The 12199-nt window shown below is 46.5% G+C and overlaps 1 long non-coding RNA gene and 1 pseudogene across 2 annotated transcripts; both read right to left on the reverse strand.

The window, feature by feature from the left end:
• Nucleotides 1–3269: 3269 nt before the first annotated feature.
• Nucleotides 3270–7475, reverse strand: LOC125540217. 2 transcript variants are annotated; one of them, XR_007297246.1, is made up of 4 exons: nucleotides 7029–7475; nucleotides 6391–6542; nucleotides 5434–5553; nucleotides 3270–5324 (listed from the first exon to the last, which is right to left on the reverse strand). It is a non-coding gene; the product is annotated as an uncharacterized LOC125540217 (long non-coding RNA). The 2 variants fall into 2 exon arrangements; XR_007297247.1 differs by having other exon boundaries at nucleotides 6391–6749.
• Nucleotides 7476–9249: 1774 nt separating this feature from the next.
• On the reverse strand, nucleotides 9250–11731 carry LOC125538307 (annotated as a pseudogene).
• Nucleotides 11732–12199: the final 468 nt, after the last annotated feature.

Here is a 12199-nt window from a genome sequence, read left to right on the forward strand (position 1 = left end):
ATCGTTCTTGCCATGTCTAGCTTTTATAATGTGTATTCTTGATGGGTGTATGCTTAGTTTTCCATGACTTGCTCTGTAGTGAGTGCATCGAGCTCGTAAACATGCCTACTTGATATCTGATTTGCATGTTCCAGTTTTTCACCAAGTCTGTGATCTGTTTATGTTTTTGCCATGTTCACATGCTTGCAATTGTATTTTCTGATCCCTTTTGGCTCAAGGTCACTAAGGGACTTTTGTTAGCTCCATGCCATGATTTACTTTGCCATGTTCAAGCCCTGTAGCATATAGTTTTCATGCTCCAAAGTGTGCTAGCTGATCTGAAATTCCAGACAAGTGTTAATTTCACAAAGTCTGAAATTTGTTTACCAATTGCATTTTTGCCATGCTTGTTTAACCTGTTAATGGATGAATTGGCCGTAGCTTAGTGTTCACCTTTTGTTAAGCATCATGAATGGATCCCTGCCATGTATTTTGTTGCCATGTTTGGGTGTTGTAGCATGTTTGTCTTGTTTCATTTAGATGGCTACTTGCTGTTTATCGCAGACCGGTGCCATATTTGAATTGCTTGCCATTTCCAAACCGTGTCTCCGATTCCGGTGTTCTTTATATCGATTTCAACCGAAATCACCTCACCTTTCCAGTGGCACACTTGTATTTCCATGTTGAGGCCAGGTTCACTTATTCCTTGCCAAATCTTGCATATGCATCACATCTCGCATCCCGCATAGCATACCATGTTTGCATCATGTTGTTTGAGCTTTGCACGTGGTTGATTGTGTCCTTTTTGTTTGTTTGTCTTGTTTGGGTAGAGCCGGGAGACGAGTTCGCTAACGAGGAGCCTGTTGAGTTTGCTTTCGAGGATCCAGTCAACTCTGACAACTTTGTAGGCAAGATGATCATACCCTCGAAATCACTTCTATCTTTGCTTTGCTAGATGCTCGCTCTTTTGCTATGCCTATGCTACGATGCCTACCACTTGCTCTTCATGCCTCCCAAATTGCCATGTCAAACCTCTAACCCACCATGTCCTAGCAAACCGTTGATTGGCTATGTTACCGCTTTGCTCAGCCCCTCTTATAGCATTGCTAGTTGCAGGTGAAGATTGGAGACCGTTCCTTGTTGGAACATTATTTTCTTGTTGGGATATCATTATATTATCTTGTTATCTTAATGCATCTATATACTTGGTAAAGGGTGGAAGGCTCGGCCTTTTAGCCTAGTGTTTTGTTCCACTCTTGCCGCCCTAGTTTCCGTCATATCGGTGTTATGTTCCTGGATTTTGCGTTCCTTACGCGGTTGGGTGATAATGGGAACCCCTTGACAGTTCTCCTTGAATAAAGCTTTTCCAGCAATGCCCAACCTTGGTTTTACCATTTGCCACCTAGCCTCTTTTTCCCTTGGATTTCCGGAGCCCGAGGGTCATCTTATTTAAACCCCCCCGGGCCAGTGCTCCTCTGAGTGTTGGTCCAACCTGTCAGCTGCCGGTGGCCACCAGGGGCAACTCTGGGCTGGCCTACCCGTACCTAAGACAATCTGAGTGTGCCCTGAGAACGAGATATGTGCAGCTCCTATCGGGATTTGTCGGCACATTCGGGCGGTGTTGCTGAATTTGTTTTAATTTGTCGAAGTGTCTTGTAGAACCGGGATACCGAGTCTGATCGGAATGTCTCGGGAGAAGGTATATCCTTTGTTGACCGTGAGAGCTTGTCATGGGCTAAGTTGGGACTCCCCTGCAGGGATTTGAACTTTCGAAAGCCGTGCCCGCGGTTATGGGCAGATGGGAATTTGTTAATATCCGGTTGTAGATAACTTGAACCTTAACTTAATTAAAATGAATCAACTGTGTGCGTTATCGTGATGGTCTCTTCTCGGCGGAGTCCGGGAAGTGAACACGGTGTTGGAGTAATGCTTGTGCAGGTTGTTCTCTAGTTATTCGTTCGCGCTTTGCCTTCTCTTCCCGCTCTCTTTTGCGAACAGGTTAGCCACCAAATATGCTAGTCGCTTGCTGCAGCTCCACATATTACCTTGCCTTACCTATAAGCTTAAATAGTCTTGATCGCGAGGGTGCGAGATTGCTGAGTCCCTATGGCTCACAGATTACTTCCAAACTAGATGTAGGGCCTGATGACTCCGTTCCAGATGACGCGCTTGAGCTCAAGTGGGAGTTCGACGAGGACTCACGCCGTTACTATGTGTCCACCCCTGATGATCAGTGGTGGTGACCAGTTGGGGCGATCGGGACCGTGTCGCATGTTGGGTTGATCTTTTATTTTGGCACCGTAGTCAGGCCATGAGTGATTGGATGATGTAATGCTATTTATGTACTTTGTTTGACGTGGCGAGTGTAAGCCAACTATGTTCCTTCCACTTTTATTATCTATTTACATGGGATGTTGTGAAGATTGCCTTACTTGCGTCATTGCTTTCAATGCGGCTATGCCTCTAAATCGTGCTTCGACACGTGGGAGATATAGCCGCATCGAGGGCGTTACACTACTGTAAGCTGTTATTGAAATAAAATATACGTAAATCTCGGTCTTATCTTCACCTGTGGCTAACAATCTTAAAGGAAATACAAAAATATCTATATGTGGCATCATATATGCGGCGACACGCCACGAGGTTGAAGAAAGGATAATGCCTATTTTGTAGTCTATTGACTTATTAATTGTAGCTAAATGTGGGTCTAATGCTGGGACCTAATAACAAAGAAATTGTACTCACTTGCATCGTTTTAGGTATATTTAGTTCTGATAGCGAGTGGTAGTACAGGAAAGTAGAAACCATATATTAACCTTAATCCCAAAGAGATGTTTCAATTAGTTTCCCATAAGGAAAAAAAGTAAGTACGTCTCCAGCTCCTTAACTACTGAACTAACTACTAAACACCAACAAATCAGAAGCAGCAGCCTTCTTCCCATCGGCGTAAAAGGAAGAACGACACAATAAGTCATGATCTAACACATATCAGAACTGCAATTCCAATATAGCTTCAAACAAATTTCAACATTTTGAGCAAGCACAAGAAGAACTGTGATGGAAATATAGTCACAAGTCCTGCACTCACATTCTGCATCCAGCCATTGAACAAAGAAGCATGCATCACCAGTCCTCACCCTATATTTCTGTATTGAAAACACATACAGTAAGACCATAAACATATCCAAATTACTGCAGAAGTCAAAATTCCTTGACTTTGATCTCATATGGCTGGCTAAAATATTCCTACCAATAATTGCACAACAATCATCACCAATTAGTGCTTGAAATGTAAGAACTTGTTTGCCTTCACAGTAGCAGGGCTACAGCTCTAAATGCTCGAAGTAGCTAAGCGTTCTTAAGTACAAAGAAAATATGTCTCAGATTGTAGTCACATACATGGTTCAGATATAACTGAAAATGTACCATCACCTGTGTACTGAACAAACTACTCAGCACATTCATGCATCTAGACTCGAGTTTTCTGTCGCAGTGCCAATCCATGAGCTCAGAAGACCCTGTCGAGCGATGTATACGAATGATGAAATCCGATTCTCTTAACATGTACACGGGCCATGCATGCATCTAGTCTTTTTTCTGCTATCAACAATGTTCATTGACACAATGACACCTGCCAATTGTAGCACTGAATCACCAATCATGCATACATAGTACTATCACTACTGAAGATAAAGAAAGGGCAAACATTTTTTTTTTGAGCTTAAAGGGGCAAACATTGAAGCCACATGAAACATGTACATTTGATAGAACTGAAGCTACTAAATGAGATAGCCACTGCATCTAACTGACCATGAACACGTCATTGAGAACGATAAAAAATAAGAGATTAGACCAAAGGGGCAGCCAGGTTCAAACCGGCCTCGCCATTCCGCCACCCGCCGCTGCCGGTAAAGAACTCCCAACCCCTTCCTCGCAGCCTTCTCTTCTATGCTATCCGCTCCCCATCCCCGCTCGCCAAGCCCCCACCGTGCTCGCTGCCATTCCCCATCCTCGGTGCCCGGCTGCTCGCCAGCACCTGAGAGAGAGTGAAAGAAATATTCTGGACTCTAGATGAAGGGGAGGGGCAACCTACAGAGCTCGTTACCGTGGTCGTTCTTGGGTATCCACGCGTCATCGTCGATCTGAAAGTTTAGCCGCCTCCGCCGAATGCACCGTGCTGCAAGGGCAGCTTCCCTGTGGCCCACATCAGCACTAACGTGTCCTGGAGCTGGAGCAGCGTCGGCGGCACCGTCTCACGGTGCCCGGCGACCTGTGCACCACGCGAGCACTGCCCAGCCAACGGGTCCGCCATGATTCTCCGCGGGCGCCAATCCCCCACTGCTCAAAAAGAGAGTAAAGAAGCAGCAAAATAAAAACGGAAGATGGCAGCCCGACCCAGACACGCAGGGGAAAACACACTTGCCTGGGCCACGGGGCTCCAGCGGGCGGCGGGGCGTGCAGGCGGCTTCTTCCTCTCCGTGGACTGACGCTCACCACGCCGTCGGGAGGAGCTGGAGAAGCGCCGGCGGGCGTCGAGGCCACCAGCAGGAGCTCGAGGAGGCAGATGTTGCAGAACGGGCCTCCAATGCCGATGAGCTCCACCGGCGGGGCGGTGCGTACGGGGGCTGGCTGGGGAACATAAGTGAGAAGGGGAGGAGGAGGAGGATGCCGCCGGGGGTGTCTGGACCTGGTGCGAGTGAGCGGGGGGTCCGGTTGGACGCAACGCATGCCTTATATAGACGCCCACGCACGTCGCCGCACCTACGAGAAGCAGCGATCTAAGCGGCGACCGCCTGAATGAAAAGAAATCAAAGCCGGAACGGCACTGCCTCGCTAAAGAAACTAGATGATTTCCTGCGCGTTGCTGCGGAATTATATGCTATCAATAATGTTTTTGAGCATCATTACACTTAATCGCAATAAAACATCTAGTGGATTTGTTTAGTCAATAAAGAGACATTGTACAAAAAGATATTGGATGGTGAAGGTTGGCAGAAGTAATGTTACAAGTCATTGACCTGTTTATGCATTTGAAAAAAAAACTCAAACACATTTGGCTGAACAAAAGTAATAACATTCCAATAAACAATTTTAGACGAAAAATATAAGGGCAACCTCTATAACTTGTTACTCATATATCATCTACACACATACTTATTGTAATCCGAAGAGTTACAATTATACAAAAAGCACAAATATGTAAGAGTAGGGATATATTTTCAATTGTCAACCAAAATACAATTTCATAATATTAAAATCAACTCTCGGGCACTCAATCAGCGCTCCTTGTGAGCACACTTGATCTATACATGTAGTAAAAGACCATTATTCACTGCAATGCATACCTGAATTAAAAAAATACTTCATGATTACGAAGCACAATAAGGAAACTTGTTGATAAACATCCGATTGATGAGATAAATTGGCCTTTTTCAATCACAAATGTGATAGTACCTCATTAGTCGCCTGAACTCCAAGAGGAACACCAAAGAATAATCCTAAATTTAGGACAGCATTAGAGCAACCAGAAGTCCAATCATTAAAAGATCATGGCCATGAAACACATAGCTTAATCTGCATAATCAACCAACTTACATTCTTAATCAAGAGAATAATGTGCTACAGTTGTTGTACATTATAATGAAGACAACCCAACACACATGAACATGATTCGCATTGTGAAAGATCAAGAATTCAACACAACTTCCCAACATGTCACCAAATAGGCAAATACATGATAGCTTTAATAAAGCAAGCTGACGAAATAGATGTTTATGTTACGGCAACGACACAAACTATGCACTCATCATGCCTAGCTTGGTTTGTATGTACGAAGCACCATAGTGGTATTCTTACTCCTACGGAAGAGTAGGATCGAGAAAAGAGAACTTGCCGAGCTGAAACCTCAATACTAAAGCAGCAACTTAGCAAGTTTTATCTGCTGCAGTTTAGTCAGTGCCATTAAAAAAAGCACATCACTGCAGTTTAAACCAAGTACTCTCTCCATCCCATAATGGAAGATGATTTTTTTACTCTAGTGTAGTGTCAAAAAACGTCTTATATTATAGGACTAAGGGAGTAACGATTAAGCTGATTGGAAACAGGTTAATATTAGACAGATATTTAACTTAACTTCATTAAGCCAACCATGCTGATCTTGTGATGGACGAAAATTAATTCTGGAATGATATCCTTCCATGAAACTTGCTCAAAAACAATATTGTACTCAGCCACAAGTAACATCTGAATTTCCTAAATCAGGGTACTCTCTAGGTCTCTTCTCATAAAAAATAGACGAACACCAAAAAGCTACAATGATCCGGAAAATTAAATAACTTTGTGGAACAAATTTCCATCATAGAATTTTAAGTTGTCACAACTGATTGCTACCGACACAAAGGGTTAACTTACCCCTGAAATCTTGGAGCATATTATATCTGTCCAACGCAAAATTCCTAAAGTAAGCTTCCCCAGAAGGTGAGCATTATCTGATGGTCACTCACAGTGGCTGACATGCAGATATCTCCTATCACCAATAATCAGTCTATTACATTTTCTTTCACCTACAAAAGGTATAAAAATCTGAAAAAATAGTGGCAGTTATTCAATAGTAGTACAAAACAGCTACATCGAAACACCTAATGCAGTCTGGACTCTGAAATCTGAACGAAATGCAGTTTTCCTTTCTTCTTGTTGTTGTAGAACTCTTTCTTGTTACAGTATTGCCAAACAACTTAGATTCTTGCATCCCTCACTGGCAACAGCAGTAGCTGAGCACATCACACGCAGACGAGAGAAGGACGATACGAATCAGTACATAGATAGATCGCAAAACAGGGGACTCAGAAAGCCATCCGGTAGACGGATTGATAACAGGAAAACCCATCCGGGAGATGGATCGATAACAGGAGCAACGGATTTTGGAGGGCGGGGCGTGCACCGATGACTCAGAGGGAACCCGCATGGCGCCCATCGGGCATATGTCTTAAGAAAACACCATACAAAACACGCCAAATTGGCACAAAAAAAGGCCGCGGGAGTGAGCTCACCTGCATCGCAAGGCTCTCTGCAATTGACGCGCGTGGGCTTGCCTCATCCTCCCGTCGTTGCGTTCCCACGGGCAGGGGAAGCCGCCGAGAAGCGGCGACGGCGTCGTTTCTGGGTAGTAGGGCGCTGGTGGAGGCCGTTCATGAGGAGGCGGAGTCGTCGAGGTGACCGGCGTTGGGCATGTCGAGGCTGCAGGGTAGCGGGGCGGTGTTGGAGGTCGTCTTCTCGATGGCGGATCTGGCCGATGCACCTTGATCCATGGAGTGTGATGGGCTGCGCAGCTGATGTTAATCCTTTTCGGCCGCCGGAGGCTGTGGCAGCCCTGCACGGGTTGCGGGGCACCGCCCCCGGTGGTGCTTGGGTGGTGGTTCACGGCCTCGCACCGCCCGATATGCTGCAAGATGCATCATCCATGGAAGATAAGAGATGCGAACAGATTGACCAATGGGCTTCTCTTTGGCAGTTATTACACCGACTCGTCGTCTACGGGCCTCTTCGGTTACCACACTCGGATCACACGATTTTTGTGAAAAAACGCTGACGTGGTGAATTGCATGGAGATAAATAAGAATAATTGCTGATGTGGCAAGGCTGCTGAGGTGGATAGAGTACATGTCAAGATAAATAAGTTAGTGGGGATGAACTATTTAGGTATTATAGATATCTCACTCGAGGATTCGAGGAAGGGAGGGGCACGTGGAGAATATTAAAAGGACATACCCTAGCCAACCATGAACTGCTCACCACAAAAACCGTTAAGTCCACCAAGAATCGTACACAGTCAAATCCCCCAGTAATTGCCGTGTCAGCCTCCGATTGGTCAGATTTGTACTGATTGAAAAAAGTTAAAAAAACAAGGTAAATCAAACCTAGCTAGGTTTAGTATATTAAGAATATAACTATCTTTTTGGTGAAATTTCCCTATTCTTTAGTGCAGAAGGTAGGGTGCAACCTTGACGTCCAGAGTGACCCTGGCATCTGCAAGCTCAAGTTCTACTGAAGTGGATGAAAACAAATCGTGCATAAAATGTTGTATAATCATAAATATTTTACATGGAATCAGGAAATCAAATAAAAAGACACTTAGACTACTACGGAATTCAGAATACAACTTCAATCTCAAGTGATTTTTTTTCTTCTAATACAACGATGAAACATGAACTCTGGACTCTTATATGTGAGTGTTTGACAAAAAACTATCACTCTAGGGGTTCGCGTCTCACAGAACTATCACTTAGAAAAAGTGACCGAAAACTACCAAAAATTTCTAATTTTATGACTAAAAACTACCACTTTCAGATAATGACCAGTTTAGACGATTTAAACATGTTGACCGTTCAGTTGACCATTATTACAGGTGGGACCCACACGTCATCCTTCTTCCTCCTCTCTCTATCTTTCTGTGGCATTTTCACAAACAGCTTCTGTGCATCCCGGCTCCCCGGCGGCCGTCGCCGTAGGCGAGAGGGAGGCCTGAGCCATCGCGCTGCTTCTCCTTGCCGCTGACCACGAGCTCCAGCTCGAAGGGAGGCCGCCATAGCAGCGAGCCCTTTGCTGGGCGAGACTGCTGCTGCCCGAATTCTGCGCCGTCGGGCACGCGGAGGATGAGGAGGACCAGCAGCAGCCAAGTCTCCTGGTACAGCAGCGCCGGCGGCCAGCATCTTCCTCGCCGGGAGATGGAGGGGCGGGTCCTCGCAGGATCCTGCGGTGCCGGCGGCTTCCTCGCCGGGAGATGGAGGGGCGGGTGCTCGACGGATCCCGCGGCGCCGGCGGCTACCTCGGTGGGAGATGGAGGGGCGGTTGCTTCGCCGGGACATGGAGGGGCGGCTGCTCGTCGGATCCCATAGCTCCGGCAGCGAGCGGCTGCCTCGCTGGCCAGATCGAGCGGAGTCTGGAGAAGAGGTGCGGGTGGAGCGACGGTGCAGTGCGGGTTCAGGGGCAGCAGTTGACTTTTTTCAACTGAGATTGGGAATTTAGAAGAAAAAAAATAAGCATGTCAGCCCTGATGGGTAGGCCCCCCATGTCATAAACATGTTTAATTGGTCTAAAACGGCCATTTCCTCAAAGTGGTAGTTTTTAGTCATGAGATTAGAAAATTATGGTACCTTTCGGTCAGTTTTTTTAAAAATGATAGTTTTGTAGGACGGTAACCCCTAAAGTGATAGTTTTTTGTCAATCACTCCTTATATGTTGGGTGACTTTGTTCCATGTCTCAAGCAGTTTTCATCCTTCGAACAGCTCTCCCAACATCTCTTCCATGACTTTAGGACTACTGCTTCCGTCACTGATGCATTTTTCTAGCTCTGGATGCTCCTTCAGGTAGTCGTTGTAAACTGGAAAGACTCTCTTGGTGATAGTTTCCCGCAGTAAGGACCGGAGACGGGGTTCCGGCACCTTCCAGAATTTCTGAGCCTGGTACGTATTATGAAATGCTGACTGGAATTTAGCCAGGGAAGTGGTGTGGATCCAACGACCGAGTGGTTCGTGAGAATTCGATTTAGGTATAAAGGACAACACATTTCCCCAAGAAACATCGAGATAACTATCCATGTACTTCTCACATTGAGGAGTGAGTTTAAGTTCTGTTTGGTATCCACACGACTGCTCAGGATTTGAGGATACCGATATCTCAGACACCATCTGCACTATGAAATATGAATTGTTGAGCAGGAACAAATACCTGAGGCTTGGATCCGAACACAACTCTGATTTTCGCAGAAGCAAATTGTTTAGATAATCGATTGTGTAATCTATCAGTTCCCGAAGCTTTTCTGTGTTGTGGCTCTGTGCAGAGTTCTGCGTTGAAGCATGTACTTTGCTCATCAAAACTATGTCATCCACCATCAACCGGGTGTTCTTGTGAACCTCGCCTCCTCCATCCAGAATCTTGGTGACCCACGAGTCATCGTCCTTCATGAGTGTCCGCCTCACCTGCACCATCGTGTTGCATATGGACTCGATTAACTTGTTCCCTTCTCTATCCAACATTTCTCCTATCATGTTGAAAATCATTCGGGAATCCAGAAAGCTCACGTGCATCATCAACCTGGCATATGATACGCTGCAGACGCACAGATACATTTGTAGCATGACTTGTAAATTCTCCTCCCTGTTAAACTGGACGACGGCAACGACAAACACGAGCATTGCTGAGACGCGTGCTGTGGCAAACGACGCGACCGCTGGTGTGTCACTGACGGTTGTGACCAGAGTTTCGTCGATAGTGGCGACAATTACGGTGAGAGCTCGGATCCAGCTCTCGACCAATTTTTGGAGCAAATACGCAGATGCCTCTTTGAGGTGCCGTTGCAGCGGTCCGAGAACCCAGTCCACGTCAAGCTCGACGAACCAATTCTTCAGCGCACGGCCCGGGCTAAATGTATGCGTGAGAGATACGGTGTGGAATGCTTGTACCATGTGCTGCGTGTAGCCGTCGCTGGCCATTCTCTGAGCAATCTTCCTGAGCTCGGTGGTACCCAAGTCCGCTCTCCGCTGCGCCGACGGAGGCCGAGTTGGAGGAGTAGCCGGAGTTGTTGGACCTCGAGGCAACAGAGTCGCTGGAGTAGGTGGATCCGCTCTCACTGGTCAGCATCGATCTGACGCGCCACTGGGGGCAGACGACGCTCACGCTCCGGATCGACTCGCGGACTCGCGGTAGGAGTCGGGCGGTGGCAAGGCATCTGTGAAGCCGGTGGTGCTCTCCTCCGGCACGGAAGCAAGCTGCCCCTCCGTGCTGCTACCTTATAATAGGACTTTGAGACTCGTATACTCGTGGTCCGCCATGCTCCTACTTTGTAAAGCTGGAAGAGATTGACAGGGGAGAGAACTATGTGAAGTGCCGGGCCGGGCTGGAATCAACACTAATTGTCGATGATGCATCGATAATTTCGACGAGAGCTCCCATAATAATATATTAAAAACACCTCTTGCCGAATCCGCCTGACAGCGACTGACAAGTGCCGGACCTGGGTGCGCGAGATGACGACCTCACCACACCATGTCTCTAAATTTTGGTGCGATAGCAACGCAGGTCTCTAAATTTTGCCTGTACATATGGTTTTGGTAATAGTTGGTACCAGCTCGGTGCCTCTTTTGTTTACTGATTGATGATTGTTAATCAGCGGTGCTTCTCTTGATGAGAGCTTGTGTAAACTCGAAACTAAGTGTGTCAACTATCAGAGGAAGTCTGAATGAAATTTACGCAGAAGCAGAATGGAAAAGTATTTCGCATACAGTCAGGACTCAGGACATCAAATAAATTCAAAAAAATAAAATCACACACAGAGAATGTGACCAGTTGATGTAGTATCCGCCGCTTAAGCAACCAACGGAATTCAGTATATAACTTCACTTCAAAAGGAAAGAAATAATTCCAAATACAACGACGAAACATAACTCGGGTCTCTTATTTGTCGGGTGACTCTGGCTTGTTAGGAATAGAGATTTATCTTGTATTGTAATCTCAATAGACTCTATCCTCTCTCTCCCTCTCGTATTTATCTCTTCCTCTCTAACCACCGAATCCTAGCGACCGGTGCTATCTTCTACGCCACGGCAGAGGCTCTTCCTGCCTCGTATCAATATATACACCGCGGCTCCTCTCACGAGGAGTAGGAACGCTTCCATCTAACATATTATACAGAGCCATCCTCTTCCCATCGATCTAGCCAAAAGCTTTCCTCTCGATCACCCTCGCCATTGCCATGTCGTCCTTATCCACCGTCACCCTCAACCTTGGAGCCCTACCATCCGAGAAACTTACCAAAAACAACTACATCCTGTGGAAAGCACAGGTCATGCCGGGCCTGCGAGGAGCGCAGGTCACCGGCCTTCTGGACGGGTCAGATGCCGCACCACCGAAGACGGTGCAGCAAGAGCAGACGGACAAAACCGTCACCACGGGGCCCAATCCGCTGTATGCACAGTGGATATCAAAGGATCAACAGGTTTTGAGTCATCTTCTGAACTCTCTGTCAATGGAGATCCTCGCCCAAGTTGCGAGCAAGGAGACAACCTTTGATCTCTGGACTGCCATCACCACCTTGTTCTCATCGCAGTCCCAATCTCGCATCACCAATCTGCGGATTGCAATCACCAATACGAAGAAGGGTTCCATGTCCAGCAGCGCCTATATCTCCAAGATGAAGAATCTGGGGGACGAGCTCGCAGCGGC

Source organism: Triticum urartu, chromosome 2, assembly GCF_003073215.2.
Source record: "Triticum urartu cultivar G1812 chromosome 2, Tu2.1, whole genome shotgun sequence".
Lineage (NCBI taxonomy): Eukaryota > Viridiplantae > Streptophyta > Magnoliopsida > Poales > Poaceae > Triticum > Triticum urartu.